Raw genomic sequence first — 15,056 nt, 5'->3', positions numbered from 1 at the left:
CAACGTATCATAGATAATCTCATCATGTTCATTGATTAGAGTTGAGCAATAGCATAAAGCTAAACAATAATAATCCAACCCAGATAGGTAAACAAGGACATGGATAACAAAAGCTAGTCAATCCTTAAGTATAAATGTGTAATGCGGGGGGTGAATTAAACAATGAATAGGACAGAGATAGGTCAAAGGACACTTGCCTCCACCAACCGACTGCTGCTCAGGGGCTTCTCCTGCGAGTTCCTCGGGCTCTTCAACCGGATCGTTCTCTAAGCGGGTGCAAACATACATACATCCATCCATTGAAATTAGGAAACCAACAGTACACCATACAAGAGAACAAGTAAAGCAAATATGCATAGAATACCACATACGATAATGGATTTACCTTGGTTAGAAAGAAACGAGGGAAGGTCCCGCAGGGGTTAAGGCTTATGCTCGAGGGCACTACGGGTAAACGAATGACTAGACGTCACGCGCTCTAGTTCCAGTTGGTTCTAACAAAAGGATTAGCTACATGCACTAATGTAAACGCGATCACTTTTATTAGATTAACATTGAATAAGATAGACGATTGACTATACAAATTAACTAACGTAACCAATTCCCAAATTGAGACTCCTACCTTATTAATATAAACAACGTGATTAGCGCATATAGGAGACGGGGGGGTAGACGATCGTGTCGCGGGCACGACGAGCTACGCCGGAACGCTGCGCGAACACGCGCACGCGCAAAGCCACACTTAACGTGCTGCGAACGAGTCGCGCACGCGTCGGGGCCGTGCGCTGGCCGAGCTCGAGGCCACGCGCCGAAGGCACGCTGGGCCGAGCTCGAGGCCACGCCGAGGGTCGGCACGACGCGAGCAAGGCACGGCGGGGCGAACGGGCAAGCACGCCGGGGAAAGCGAGCGCGGGCGAGCGAAGATACGGCCGGACGAGGCCGAGCGCGAGGACGGGCGGCCGAGCCGGGGCACGGGGGCGGTTGAACCGGGGGGGGCGGCCGAGCCGGGGGCGGGCGCGCGCGGGCGAGCGGGGCTCGCCGAGCCAGGGCCGGGCGCGCGTGGCCGAGCGGGCGGGGCGGCGTGGGTCGCTGGGGCGGCCAGGGAGCCGGCCGAGCGGGCGGGCGGAGCGGGCTCGCCGGACGAGGGCGCGGCCGGGCGTGAGGCGGGGCCGGCGCGGGCGCGGCTCGCCGGAGCGGGCGCGAGCGCAGCCGGGCGCGGGCGGCGCGGGGTGGCCGGGGCCGGGCCGAGCTCGCCGGGACGGCCGGGCCGAGCTCGCCGGGACGGCCGAGCCGGGGGCCGAGCCGGGCGGGGTCGGGGCGGGACGCGGCCGGGCGGGACGCCGGGGGCGCGGGCGGCCGAGCTCGCCGGGCGCGGGGAAGGGCGGGGCGCGGCCGGGCGGGACGCCGGGGGGAGGGCAGGGCGCGGCCGGGCGGGCGGCGCGGGGTGGCCGGGCCGGGCGGGGTCACCGAGCCGGGCGGCGCGGGGGCGCGAGCGGCCGGGCCGGTGGCCGGGCCGGGCGGGGTCACCGAGCCGGGCGGCGCGGGGGCGCGAGCGGCCGGGCCGGGGGCCGAGCCGGGCGGCGCGGGTGAGGGGAGGGCGCCGGAGGGAGGAGAGGGAGGAAGGAGAGGGAGGGGAGGAGGGGGGAGGGGGGAGCCTCACCGGCGGTCGGGGAGGGGTGGCGGCGGCGGCTCGGGCGAGCAGGGGAGGGCGGCGGCGGTGGTTAGGGCAGGGGAGGGAGAGAGAGAGAGAGATGACGGGCGGGGCCCGCGGGAGGATTTTTGGAAAAAAAGAAAAGGGGTGGGGGGCGGCTGGGCCGGTTGGGCCCAAAGTGGGGGAGGGAGGGGGAGCGCGGCTGGGCCGCCAGCTGGGCCGGCCGAAGGGGGGGGCGGCTGGGCCGAATAGGGAAGGGGGGAGAGAGAGGGAAGAAAAAGAAAGAAAAGAAGAAAAGGCTTTTTCCCTTTTTTAATTTCTAATTTTCTCTAGACGAAAGCATTCACATTTTTAATCAATCAAAAAGTATGCATGGTTCGGCATGGTGCATCACTCAAAATAAAGTGTTTTAAGGTTTTGCTTTACACGAGGTCTAAAGCCAAAACCCGCTATAACTTTGGAAAAGGTTAGGGTTTAGCGAGAGAACGAGAAAAGAAAAGAGTAACGCCTGAATTTGGTGAGAGAAAAGAAGAAAAAATTCTACCCCCAAATTCAGGGCGTTACAAACCTATCCCCCTTAAAAGAATCTCGCCCTCGAGATTCAGGGTTGGCTAGCAAAGAGCTCAGGGTACTTGGCCATCAGATTGACTTGACTCTTTCTGCTCAAAGCATCTGCCACTACGTTTGCTTTGCCTGGATGGTAATGAATCTCCAACTCATAATCTTTGATCAACTCTTACCATCTTCGCTGCCTCATGTTCAACTCTGACTGAGTGAATATGTACTTCAGACTCTTGTGGTCTGTGTAAACATCGCATTTCTGTCCATACAGGTAGTGCCTCCATGTCTTCAGTGCGTGAACCACCGCTGCCAACTCTAGATCATGGATTGGGTAGTTCTTCTCATGAACCTTCAGCTGTCGGGACGAGTAAGCCACAACTCTTCCCTCTTGCATCAACACCATCCCAAACCTGTGTAACAAGCATCGCAATACACCGAGAAGGGCTTGTGCACATCAGGAAAGACTAGGACAGGCGCTGTAGTCAACTTCTCTTTCAGCGCTTCAAAGGCCTCTTGACATTTCTGGGTCCACTTGAACTCAACCTTGTTGCCTAGCAACACTGTCATTGGTTTCGCAATCTTCGAAAACCCTTCAATGAATCGCCGATAGTATCCGGCCATTCCAATGAAGCTCTTGATTCCTCTAGCATCTGTTGGCGCTTTCCAGTTCAGAATGTCTGCCACTTTCTTCGGATCCACAGCCAATCCTTCTTTGTTGATTATGTGACCCAAGAACAGGACTTCATTGATCCAGAATTCACACTTGCTCAACTTTGCATACAACTGGTGCTCTCGCAATCTCTGCAATACCATCTTCAAATGATCTGCATGCTCTTCTTCGCTTTGAGAATAAATCAGAATATCATCAATGAATACCACCACAAACTTATCGAGATAATCCATGAATACACTGTTCATCAAGTTCATGAAGAACGCTGGTGCATTGGTCAAACCAAAAGACATCACTGTGAACTCATACAACCCATACTTGGTAATGAATGTTGTCTTCGGAATATCCGAAGGTCGGATCCTGAGCTGATGATAACCTGACCTCAGATCAATCTTGGAGAACACACTGGCTCCTCTCAGTTGGTCGAACAGATCTTCTCTTCTGGGCAAGGGATACTTGTTCTTGATCGTGACCTCATTCAAAGCTCGATAATCGATACACATCCTTTTGGTGCTATCTTTCTTCTCCACAAATAGGACAGGGGCGGCCCAAGGCGAGGTGCTTGGCCGGATGTAACCTTTCTCTGACAGCTCATCAATCTGCTTCTTAAGCTCAACCAACTCTGGTCCAGATATTCTGTAAGCTCTCTTGAAGATAGGGGCGGTTCCAGGAAGAAGCTCTATGGCAAACTCAACTTTCCGCTCGGGTGGCATACCCGGTAAATCCTTTGGAAACACATCCGGGAACTCGGACACAACCTTGATACTCTCGATTGGGTCTGCTTCACTGCTATCGACAGCTATCTGATAACAACTTCCTTTCTTTAGCTCAGGCGGGACTAACTCGGTCACCACTTCCTCTCCTAGTGGGGACACCAACTTGATGGTCCTTTTATCACAACTGATAACTGTCTGATACTTATCTAGCCAATTCATCCCTAGGATGACATCTATTCCCTGAGTACCCATTACTATAAGGTTGGCGGGAAACGCTATCCCCCTTATTTCCACACTTATATTCAAACAAATGCTATCGGCTCGAATTCTACCACCGGCTGAGTCAATTTGAATGGGGGTTGACATGGTAGTAATTGGAAGATTATGTGCTTCTACCCATGATGCAGTAATGAAAGAATGCGTTGCTCCAGTATCAAATAACACTTATGCAATATGGGAGTCGACTGGGAACATACCTACTATCATGCCGGGGGTCTCCTGAACTGCTTCAGCCTCCAAGTGGTTCAGCCTTCCATGATTATAGCGCGGCTGAGAGCGATTGCCTGCTCCAGACTGAGGCACATTCTGCTTCGCTGGGGCATTGGGGCCTGACTGCTGCTGGGCTGCCTTCTTCGGACATTGCATCACCCAGTGGCCTTGCTCTCCACAGTGGAAACATGCCCTGTTTCCAACCTGAGCTGGTGCTGCCTGATTGCTCTGCTGGGCTGCTGGGGCAGGAAGACGAGGTGCTTGCTGATTCTGCCTCTGAAACTGACCTCCTGACTGATTACTCTGACGGTTCTGGTACTGGTGCTGAGGATACTGCCTTTGGAACTGCTGATGCTGCTGAGGTGGACGCTGGTTCTGCCTGAACTGCTGAGGTTGATTGCCTGAGAAACGAGGACGATTGCTGCTTCCAGGCTGGGGTCCACTGATCTTGCGCTTACGATCCTCCATCTCCTTACGCTTCTTCTCTGTCATGATTGCTCTGTCAATCAGGTGCTGGAATGTCGGGAAGGTGTGATTCATCAGCTGATACTGAAGAGGGTCAACCAAGCCTCTCAGGAAACGGTACTGTCGCTTGGCGTCAGTGTTGACATCTTCAGGAGCATAGCGAGACAATTGCAGAAACCTGTCTCGGTACTCACTAACAGACAATGGCCCTTGCTTGAGGGCCAGGAACTCCTCCTTCTTCACTGTCATCAGACCTGCAGGAACATGGTACTGACGAAAGCTACCTCTAAACTCTTCCCAGGTGATGGCGTCAGGGTGGGCATGGGTGGCGAGGTAAGACTCCCACCATGACTGGGCTGCTCCTCTCAACAGACGGGGACCGTACAGGACTTTCTCCCTGTCATCGCACTAAGCGGTATGCAACTCCCGCTCCACAGTGCGCAGCCAGTCTTCAGCATCCATGGGGTCAGAAGAATGAGCGAACGTTGGTGGATGACCTCTCATGAATTCAGCACGCTTGTCTCTAGGCATCTGAGGCATCTGAGGCTGAGGTGGGGCCTGCTGCTGTTGTTGCTGCTGCTGAATGGCGGCCAAAGTCTGACCGATGGCTTGAACTGCCTGAGTCTGCATCAGAAACATCTGCTCGATCGACATCGGGGGCGGGGGTGGCAGGTGCTGCTGGGGCACCTCCTCCTGTTGAGCGGCTCGCTCCTGCTGAGCACGCCTTCCTCCTCTGCGCCTGTTCTCTGACATCTGCAGAATGCAACCACACATCAGAACTGATCTGGCAAGTCTTGCAGCATAAGAAAAGAGTATAGAATTCTTCAACAGCACTGAACAGATGAGCATCTTCACTGATCTCCAACACAGACCACACAACTTCTCAGATAAAGAGGAAAGTGGAATAAAAAGGTTTCCCAACTATATAACTAACTCCATTAACATAATAGGTAAACCAGAATGCAGGGGATACCCACACTCTGGTGACAGTCATTACAAAGATCCAAACCAAACATAGTTCATCATGACAAACATAAATGCACAGGATATAGCAAACTACCCTGTCTAACTAAGACTAACTAAAAGCGAGACTAACGCTAAGACTGTAGCTTCTATGTATATATTTCGTATTAATTACAAGATCCAACTCTAACGATCTATGGTTCTAGATTTATCTTGGTCTTGCAGTCGGGATTGCCATAAGGCTGGCGTCCACGCCGAGGTGAGCGGTACGGGTGCTGAGTCCCGACGGGAGCGGGGGAACCATCGTCCAGGTGACGACACTCCGCGCGCTCAGCCCGCAGCAGGGCGATCTCAGCACGAGCCCTACTCAGCTCGTCTAATGCATGGTCCAGCTCCGTGTTTAGCACGGCGGCTAGGTTGACTGTGCTGCTCAACCTAGGATTGCCCTCACCAACAGGTGAGACAATCACGCCTCCTGTGCTGCCAGATGGACGGCGGGGGTAATACTTCAGGTCAAGACCGTCAGCTACCCCACCGAAAACCGAGCAGTAGTGCGAAAGCGCACGCCGTGCAGCATCTTGCATGGCTGCCTCAGCTGAGTCCCGTTCAGAGATAGAATAGTGCTCTGAGCAGGCCTCCGCACCCTGGAGACTGTTCTCCGGACGGCGCACCAAGCAGGTTGCCTCCCAGCGGTCTGGGTAGACCCCGCGACTATGCTGGTAGACCACACAGCGATACTCGATGGACCAAGTACGCCGGTTAAGTGCCCGACGTAGCAGGGTGTCGAGCGCATCGTGGAAGTGACACCCGCGAGCAGCGTCGCGAGTGATGGGTCGAGCAACCCATCCTTCCGGCTCATGGTCAGCAGGGAAGTCGGTGTTGTGGCTCGAGCTGTCGTCGCCACCTCCGTCGTCTGGGTCTCCTCCAGCAGCTACTCCAGAAGCTGGGGCGCCCAGTGGTGGTGCAGGGGGCGCCTCCAGAGGAAGCACAGGGGAGCAGCTCCTCACAGACTCTATCTCCTGTTGGAGCGAGAAAGAAGAGCCCTGCTGCTCCTGTCGTCGACGTTCCTGCTCCTCATGCAGGCGGTGGTGCAGTCTCTCCAAGTGGCTGGACTGTCCGGCCACGGGACGGCGAAGCGGACGCTCAGCAAGGCGGGAGGGTAAGAAGGGGATGACGGACTTCTAAGTCGAGCCATCTACAAAAGACATCGCAAGCAAAAGGGTGAGAACAGAATTAATATGACCAGCAAATAATGAATCATAAGTAAATGAAGGATTAGAATAAAACATGATTTTCAGCAAGGTATAATATATAGTAGAACATAGGTTTGGTCGGTATGACCAACTTTTGAAGGGATATCAAAGTCAAGGCAGGGACATAGGTCTATAATCCTTAGAACGACCATTCTACTCTAGGTTAGCGGTCCTACAGTCAGCACGGCTTTGATACCACTTATGTCACACCCGGTTTTAGAAGGCAAACCGAATGCGAACCATGTACGTGCCAGGATCAGTTATTCACGTACACAGCAGTTACATAACATGGACATCATCACACAGTGCTCAAAATAGTATTAAAAGGGGAAATAATAGTCGATTACATCATACGTCTGAGACGTCCATATAGTTCTTACAATAAATCAAAGTGCGAAAATGAAACGTAGATAACCGCGGCCTTCACAGGCAGCCGACTGGGGGTTGCCGCTAACCCACGCCTAGAACTCGTCGTAGTCTTGGAACTCCTGGAAGTCTCCTTCCACAGCTTCATCTTCGCCTGAGCAGTGGTTGCAATGCTGACGACCTGGGGATGGGGGGGTTTGGTGTGTAGAGCAAGGGTGAGTACACATCAACATACTCAGCAAGTATCCTGTTTGGCTGTAGTGGACTAGCTTTATGTGGGGATAAGTCAAGCAGTTGCTTTTAGTTGGTCAGTTTATTATTTCTAGTAGAGAAAGCCAAGTTTTAGATTTAACCCACGTTATTAACCCAAACGTACTCCTTTCCAAACGAAAAGAGTACCACCTACCAGCACCATAGTCATAGCCAAAGCCATCGATCTCATAGCCACCTGTACCATAATGTCTCTGATCAAGTACCACTAATCACTGGAGCTTCCTTGGCCGCTCATAACCGCGAGCACGACTGATATATCAGTTTTCAAACACTCTGCAGAGGTTGTGCAGTTTACCCACAAGCCATGATTCCCTCTTGCCTCGGGCCGATCAAACCCTTAAACACTACCAAGGTGAATAGGCAGGGTTTCACTACGTAGCCTTTACAAAGATTCCCCAGGGCTGTAGCCACCCGTTAGGTTTCCTAAATGCACCGCACTCCTCCCCAAGGGGCGAACCCAAACTTGGCAGAGCGAGCCGCATACACCGAGCCCCATTGACGGCACGACGGCTAAGTGAACTACACCCCGGATCCTCTAATTATTCAGCTAAGGGCACCCCATTCCACCCTCATGGTTGCACTATTTTCCCGGGCGGTCATCCATAGAACAGGTCCTTACGGAGAGGCACTTGAGAAACCGCTCGAGCCCTGAAAGGGAAATGTGCCCTTGGGCCATTTCTAAGTATTTTGGTGATTGAGTGCCAACACAAGTGCTTAAATGTGAATCTATGCCCATGGATGAACAAAGTGCAAATCAAGAGCAAAGGTATGTTTCTAAGTCTTAGTACATTGGTTTTGTGTACTAATATACTTGTCTAAGTATCAGAAACAGGAAGAAGAGGAAAAGAGGAGAGTTGGCTGTGTACAGCCAGGAGGCTGTTTCGGTCTGGGGCACCGGACTGTCCGGTGGTGCACCGGACAGTGTCCGGTGCGCCAGGCTGCCTCGGGCGAACTGGCCGCTCTCGGGATTTCGCCGACGGCGTACGGCTAAAATTCACCGGACTGTCCGGTGTGCACCGGACTGTCCGGTGAGCCAACGGTCGGCCGGGCCAACGGTCGGCCGCGCGATCTGCGCAGGACACGTGGCCGAGCCAACGGTCGGAAGGGGGCACCGGACTGTCCGGTGTGCACCGGACATGTCCGGTGCGCCAACGGCTCCAGATCTGCAACGGTCGACTGCGCTGTTTAAGGAAGGAAATCGGGCACCGGACACTGTCTGGTGTGCACCGGACTGTCCGGTGCGCCCGATGACAGAAGGCAAGATTAGCCTTCCTGGATTGCTCTCAACGGCTCCTAGCTGCCTTGGGGCTATAAAAGGGACCCCTAGGCGCATGGAGGAGCACACCAAGCATTCCTACAACATTCCTAAGCACCAAGACATCGATCTTGCACATTCGTTTCATTGTGATAGCATATAGAGCTCTTGTGGAGTTGTGAACTCTTTGAGTTGTGTTGCGAGCTCTTGTTGCAACTTGTGTGCGTGTTGTTGCTCTGATCTTTTGAAGTCTTGTGTGCGTTGCTCATTCCCCCTTGCTCTGTGTTTCTTTGTGAACTTCAATTGTAAGGGCGAGAGGCTCCAAGTTGTGGAGATTCCTTGCAAACGGGATTGAGAAAAAGCAAGCAAAACACCGTGGTATTCAAGTGGGTCTTTGGACCACTTGAGAGGGGTTGATTGCAACCCTCGTCCGTTGGGACGCCACAACGTGGAGTAGGCAAGCGTTGGTCTTGGCCGAACCACGGGATAAACCACTGTGTCATCTCTGTGATTGATCTCTTGTGGTATTGTGTTTTGTTGTGACTCCTCTCTAGCCACTTGGCCATTATCGTGCTAACACTTAACAAGTTTTTGTGGCTATAAGTTTAAGTTTTCACAGGATCACCTATTCACCCCCCTCTAGGTGCTCTCAATTGGTATCGGAGCCGCTCTCTTCAAGAAGGGACTAATCGCCCGAAGAGATGGATCCTAAGGGGAAGGGGATCGTGATCAACGACAAAGAGAAGGAGTCCTTCGTCAACGAGCCGAAGGATGACAAGCCTACTGACTCGGGCTCGGGCCACAAGCGCAAAGATGGGAAGAAAAAGAAGACAAGGCGCATCAAGGAGATCGTCTACTACGACGATAGCGATGAGTCTACTTCTTCCCAAAAGGACGACGACAACGACTACAGGAAAACGGTCAATTCGAACTTTTCATTTGATTATTCTCGTATTCCACATAGTTCGAATTCGCATTTGCTTTCCATTCCTCTTGGCAAACCTCCACACTTCGATGGGGAGGACTACAGATTTTGGAGTCACAAAATGCGTAGTCACTTATTCTCTCTCCATCCAAGCATATGGGAGATTGTAGAGAATGGAATGAAATTTGATAGCTCGGATAGCCCTATGCTTATAAATGAACAAATTCATAGAAATGCACAAGCTACTACTGTTCTATTAGCATCTTTGTGCAGGGAAGAGTACAATAAAGTGAGCGGCTTGGACAATGCCAAGCAGATATGGGACACCCTCAAGATCTCTCACGAGGGGAACGACATCACCATGCTCACTAAAATGGAGTTGGTGGAGGGCGAGCTTGGACGATTCACAATGATAAGGGGAGAGGAGCCAACCCAAACTTACAACCGGCTCAAGACCCTTATCAACAAAATAAGGAGCTATGGAAGCACGCGATGGACGGACCACGACGTCGTCCGCCTAATGCTAAGGTCCTTTACCGTTCTTGATCCTCATCTCGTAAACAACATTCGTGAGAATCCCAGGTACACGACGATGACGCCCGAGGAGGTACTCGGAAAATTCGTAAGCGGGCGGATGATGATCAAGGAGGCGAGATACGTCGACGACGCTCTAAACGGTCCAATCAATGAGCCTCAACCTCTTGCTCTCAAGGCAACACGAAGCAAGGAGGCGCTACCTAGCAAGGTAGCACAAATTGAGGCGGCCGGACTTAATGATGAAGAGATGGCTCTCATCATCAAGAGATTCAAGACGGCGCTAAAAGGCCGCAAAGGGCAGCCAAGCAAGACCAAGACAAAGGGGAAGCGCTCATGCTTCAAATGTGGTAAGCTTGGTCATTTTATTGCTAACTGTCCCGACAATGATAGTGATCAGGATCAAGGGAACAAGAGGGAGAAGAAGAAGAACTATAAGAAGGCAAAGGGCGAGGCACATCTAGGCAAGGAGTGGGACTCGGACTGCTCCTCTTCCGACTCCGACAATGAAGGACTCGCCGCCACCGCCTTCAACAAGTCATCCCTCTTCCCCAACGAACGTCACACATGCCTTATGGCAAGGGAGAAGAAGGTATGTAATCAAAACAATGTCACTTATGATTCTTCTAGTGATGATGAGTCTAGTGATGATGAAATAGATTACTCTAGTTTGTTCAAGGGATTGGATAGAACTAAAGTAGATAAAATTAATGAATTGATTGATGCCTTGAATGAAAAAGATAGACTCTTAGAAAAACAAGAGGACCTTTTGTATGAAGAGCATGACAAATTTGTAGAGGCACAAAAATCTTATGCTTTAGAAGTTAAAAGAAATGAAGTGCTTTCTAGTGAACTATCTTCTTGTCATGAAACCATTGCTACTTTAAAGAGTGTTAATGATGACTTAAATGCTAAACTAGAAGTAGCTAGTAAATCTAATTTTTGTGTAGAACATGTTGAGATTTGCACTAGGTGTAAAGATTTCAATGTTGATGCTTGTAGCGATCATTTAGTTTCAATTTCCAAATTAACTGAGGAATTGGCTAGTCTTAATGCCCAACTTAAGACTAGCAAGAATGAATTTGATAAACTAAAATTTGCAAGGGATGCCTACACTATCGGTAGACACCCCTCAATTAAGGATGGACTTGGCTTCAAGAGGGAAGCCAAGAACTTAACAAGCCATAAGGCTCCCATTCCCGCTAAGGAGAAAGGGAAGGCCCCTATGGCTACTAGTGCTAAAAAGAACCATGCCTTTTTGTATCATGATAGGAGACAAACTAGAAATGCTTATAGGAGTTATAATGCTTACGATGATTTTTCTCATGCTATGTTTGCTTCTAGTTCTTCATATGTGCATGATAGAAATGTTGGTAGAAGGAATGTTGTTCATAATATGCCTAGGAGAGATGTTGTTAATATTCCTAGGAAAGTTAATGGGCCTTCTACAATATATCATGCTTTGAATGCTTCCTTTGCAATTTGTAGAAAGGATAGAAAGGTAATTGCTAGAAAGTTAGGGGCAAAATGCAAGGGTGATAAAACTTGCATTTGGGTCCCTAAGGAAATTGTGACTAACCTTGTAGGACCCAACAAGAGTTGGGTACCTAAGTCCCAAGCCTAAATTTGCCTTGCAGGTTTATGCATCTGGGGGTTCAAGCTGGATTATTGATAGCGGATGCACAAACCATATGACGGGGGAGAAGAAGATGTTCACCTCCTACGGCAAGAATACGGATTCCCAAGATTCAATTATATTCGGTGATGGGAATCAAGGCAAGGTAAAAGGGTTAGGTAAAATTGCAATTTCTAATGAGAACTCCATATCTAATGTGTTTTTAGTAGAGTCTCTTGGATATAATTTGCTATCTGTTAGTCAATTATGCAACATGGGGTATAACTGTCTATTTACAAATGTAGATGTGTCTGTCTTTAGAAGAAGTGATGGTTCACTAGCTTTTAAGGGTGTATTAGACGGCAAACTTTATTTAGTTGATTTTGCAAAAGAAGAGGCCGGTCTAGATGCATGCTTAATAGCTAAGACTAGCATGGGCTGGCTGTGGCATCGCCGCTTAGCACATGTGGGGATGAAGAACCTTCACAAGCTTCTAAAGGGAGAACACGTGATAGGTTTGACTAACGTGCAATTCAAAAAGGATAGACCTTGTGCAGCTTGTCAAGCAGGTAAACAAGTGGGAGGAGCGCATCACAACAAGAATGTGATGACCACTTCAAGACCCCTGGAGCTGCTGCATATGGACCTCTTCGGACCCGTCGCCTATCTGAGCATAGGAGGGAGTAAGTATGGTCTAGTTATTGTTGATGACTTTTCCCGCTTCACTTGGGTGTTCTTTTTGCAGGATAAGTCTGAAACCCAAGGGACCCTCAAGCGCTTCCTAAGGAGAGCTCAAAATGAGTTTGAGCTCAAGGTGAAGAAGATAAGGAGCGACAACGGGTCCGAGTTCAAGAACCTTCAAGTGGAGGAGTTCCTTGAGGAGGAAGGGATCAAGCATGAGTTCTCCGCTCCCTACACACCTCAGCAAAATGGTGTGGTAGAGAGGAAGAACAGGACGCTCATAGATATGGCGAGGACTATGCTTGGAGAATTCAAGACCCCCGAGTGTTTCTGGTCGGAAGCCGTGAACACGGCTTGCCACGCCATCAACAGGGTCTACCTTCATCGCCTCCTCAAGAAGACTTCGTATGAGCTACTAACCGGTAACAAACCCAATGTATCTTACTTTCGTGTATTTGGGAGCAAGTGCTACATTCTAGTGAAGAAGGGTAGAAATTCTAAATTTGCTCCCAAAGCTGTAGAAGGGTTTTTGTTAGGTTATGACTCAAATACAAAGGCGTATAGAGTCTTCAACAAATCATCGGGTTTGGTTGAAGTCTCTAGCGACGTTGTATTTGATGAGACTAATGGCTCTCCAAGAGAGCAAGTTGTTGATTGTGATGATGTAGATGAAGAAGATATTCCGACGGCTGCTATACGAACCATGGCGATTGGAGAAGTGCGACCACAGGAACAAGATGAATGAGATCAACCTTCTTCATCAACAACGGTGCATCCCCCAACTCAAGACGATGAACAGGTTCATCAAAAAGAGGCGTGTGATCAAGGGGGAGCACAAGAGGATCACGTAATGGAGGAAGAAGCGCAACCGACACCTCCAACCCAAGTTCGAGCGGTGATTCAAAGGGATCACCCCGTCGACCAAATTTTGGGTGACATTAGCAAGGGAGTAACTACTCGATCTCGATTAGTTAATTTTTGTGAGCATTACTCCTTTGTCTCTTCTATTGAGCCTTTCAGGGTAGAGGAGGCCTTGCTAGATCCGGATTGGGTATTGGCCATGCAGGAGGAACTCAACAACTTCAAGCGCAATGAAGTTTGGACACTGGTGCCTTGTCCCAAGCAAAATGTTGTGGGAACCAAGTGGGTGTTCCGCAACAAACAGGACGAGCACGGGGTGGTGACGAGGAACAAGGCTCGACTTGTGGCAAAAGGTTATGCCCAAGTCGCAGGTTTGGACTTTGAGGAGACATTTGCTCCTGTGGCTAGGCTAGAATCAATTCGTATCTTGCTAGCATATGCCGCTCACCATTCTTTCAGGTTGTTCCAAATGGATGTGAAAAGTGCTTTCCTCAACGGGCCAATCAAGGAGGAGGTGTACGTGGAGCAACCCCCTGGCTTCGAGGATGAACGGTATCCCGACCACGTGTGTAAGCTCTCTAAGGCGCTCTATGGACTTAAGCAAGCCCCAAGAGCATGGTATGAATGCCTTAGAGACTTTTTACTTGCTAATGCTTTCAAGGTTGGGAAAGTCGATCCAACTCTGTTCACTAAGACATGTGATGGTGATTTGTTTGTGTGCCAAATTTATGTCGATGACATAATATTTGGTTCTACTAACCAAAAGTCTTGTGAAGAGTTTAGCAGGGTGATGACGCAGAAATTCGAGATGTCGATGATGGGCGAGTTGAACTACTTCCTTGGGTTTCAAGTGAAGCAACTCAAGGACGGCACCTTCATCTCACAAACGAAGTACACGCAAGATCTGCTAAAGCGGTTTGGGATGAAGGACGCCAAGCCCGCAAAGGCTCCGATGGGGACCGACGGACACACTGACCTCAACAAAGGAGGTAAGTCCGTTGATCAAAAAGCATACCGGTCAATGATAGGGTCTTTACTTTATTTATGTGCTAGTAGACCGGATATTATGCTTAGCGTATGCATGTGTGCTCGATTTCAATCCGATCCTAAGGAGTGCCACTTAGTGGCGGTGAAGCGAATTCTTAGATATTTGGTTGCTACGCCTTGCTTCGGGCTCTGGTATCCAAAGGGGTCTACCTTTGACTTGGTTGGATACTCAGATTCCGACTATGCTGGATGTAAGGTCGATAGGAAGAGTACATCGGGGACGTGCCAATTCTTAGGAAGATCCATGGTGTCGTGGAACTCTAAGAAACAAACTACCGTTGCCCTATCCACCGCTGAGGCCGAGTACGTTGCCGCAGGACAGTGTTGCGCGCAACTGCTTTGGATGAGGCAAACCCTCCGGGACTTTGGCTACAATCTGAGCAAAGTCCCACTCCTATGTGATAATGAGAGTGCTATCCGCATGGCGGAAAATCCTGTTGAGCACAGCCGCACAAAGCACATAGACATCCGGCATCACTTTTTGAGAGACCACCAGCAAAAGGGAGATATCGAAGTGTTTCATGTTAGCACCGAGAACCAGCTAGCCGATATCTTTACCAAGCCTCTAGATGATAAGACCTTTTGCAGGCTGCGTAGTGAGCTAAATGTCTTAGATTCGCGTAACTTGGATTGAATTGTAGCATACATGTATTTATGCCTTATGATCATGTTCCTTTCTGCATTTTGTTGCTAATTGTGGTGCTCAAGTTGTACAAACACTCCCTGGACCT

Source organism: Zea mays, chromosome 10 (assembly GCF_902167145.1).
Source record: "Zea mays cultivar B73 chromosome 10, Zm-B73-REFERENCE-NAM-5.0, whole genome shotgun sequence".
In the NCBI taxonomy this organism is placed as follows: domain Eukaryota; kingdom Viridiplantae; phylum Streptophyta; class Magnoliopsida; order Poales; family Poaceae; genus Zea; species Zea mays.
Note: the sequence above shows the minus strand (reverse complement) of the source record.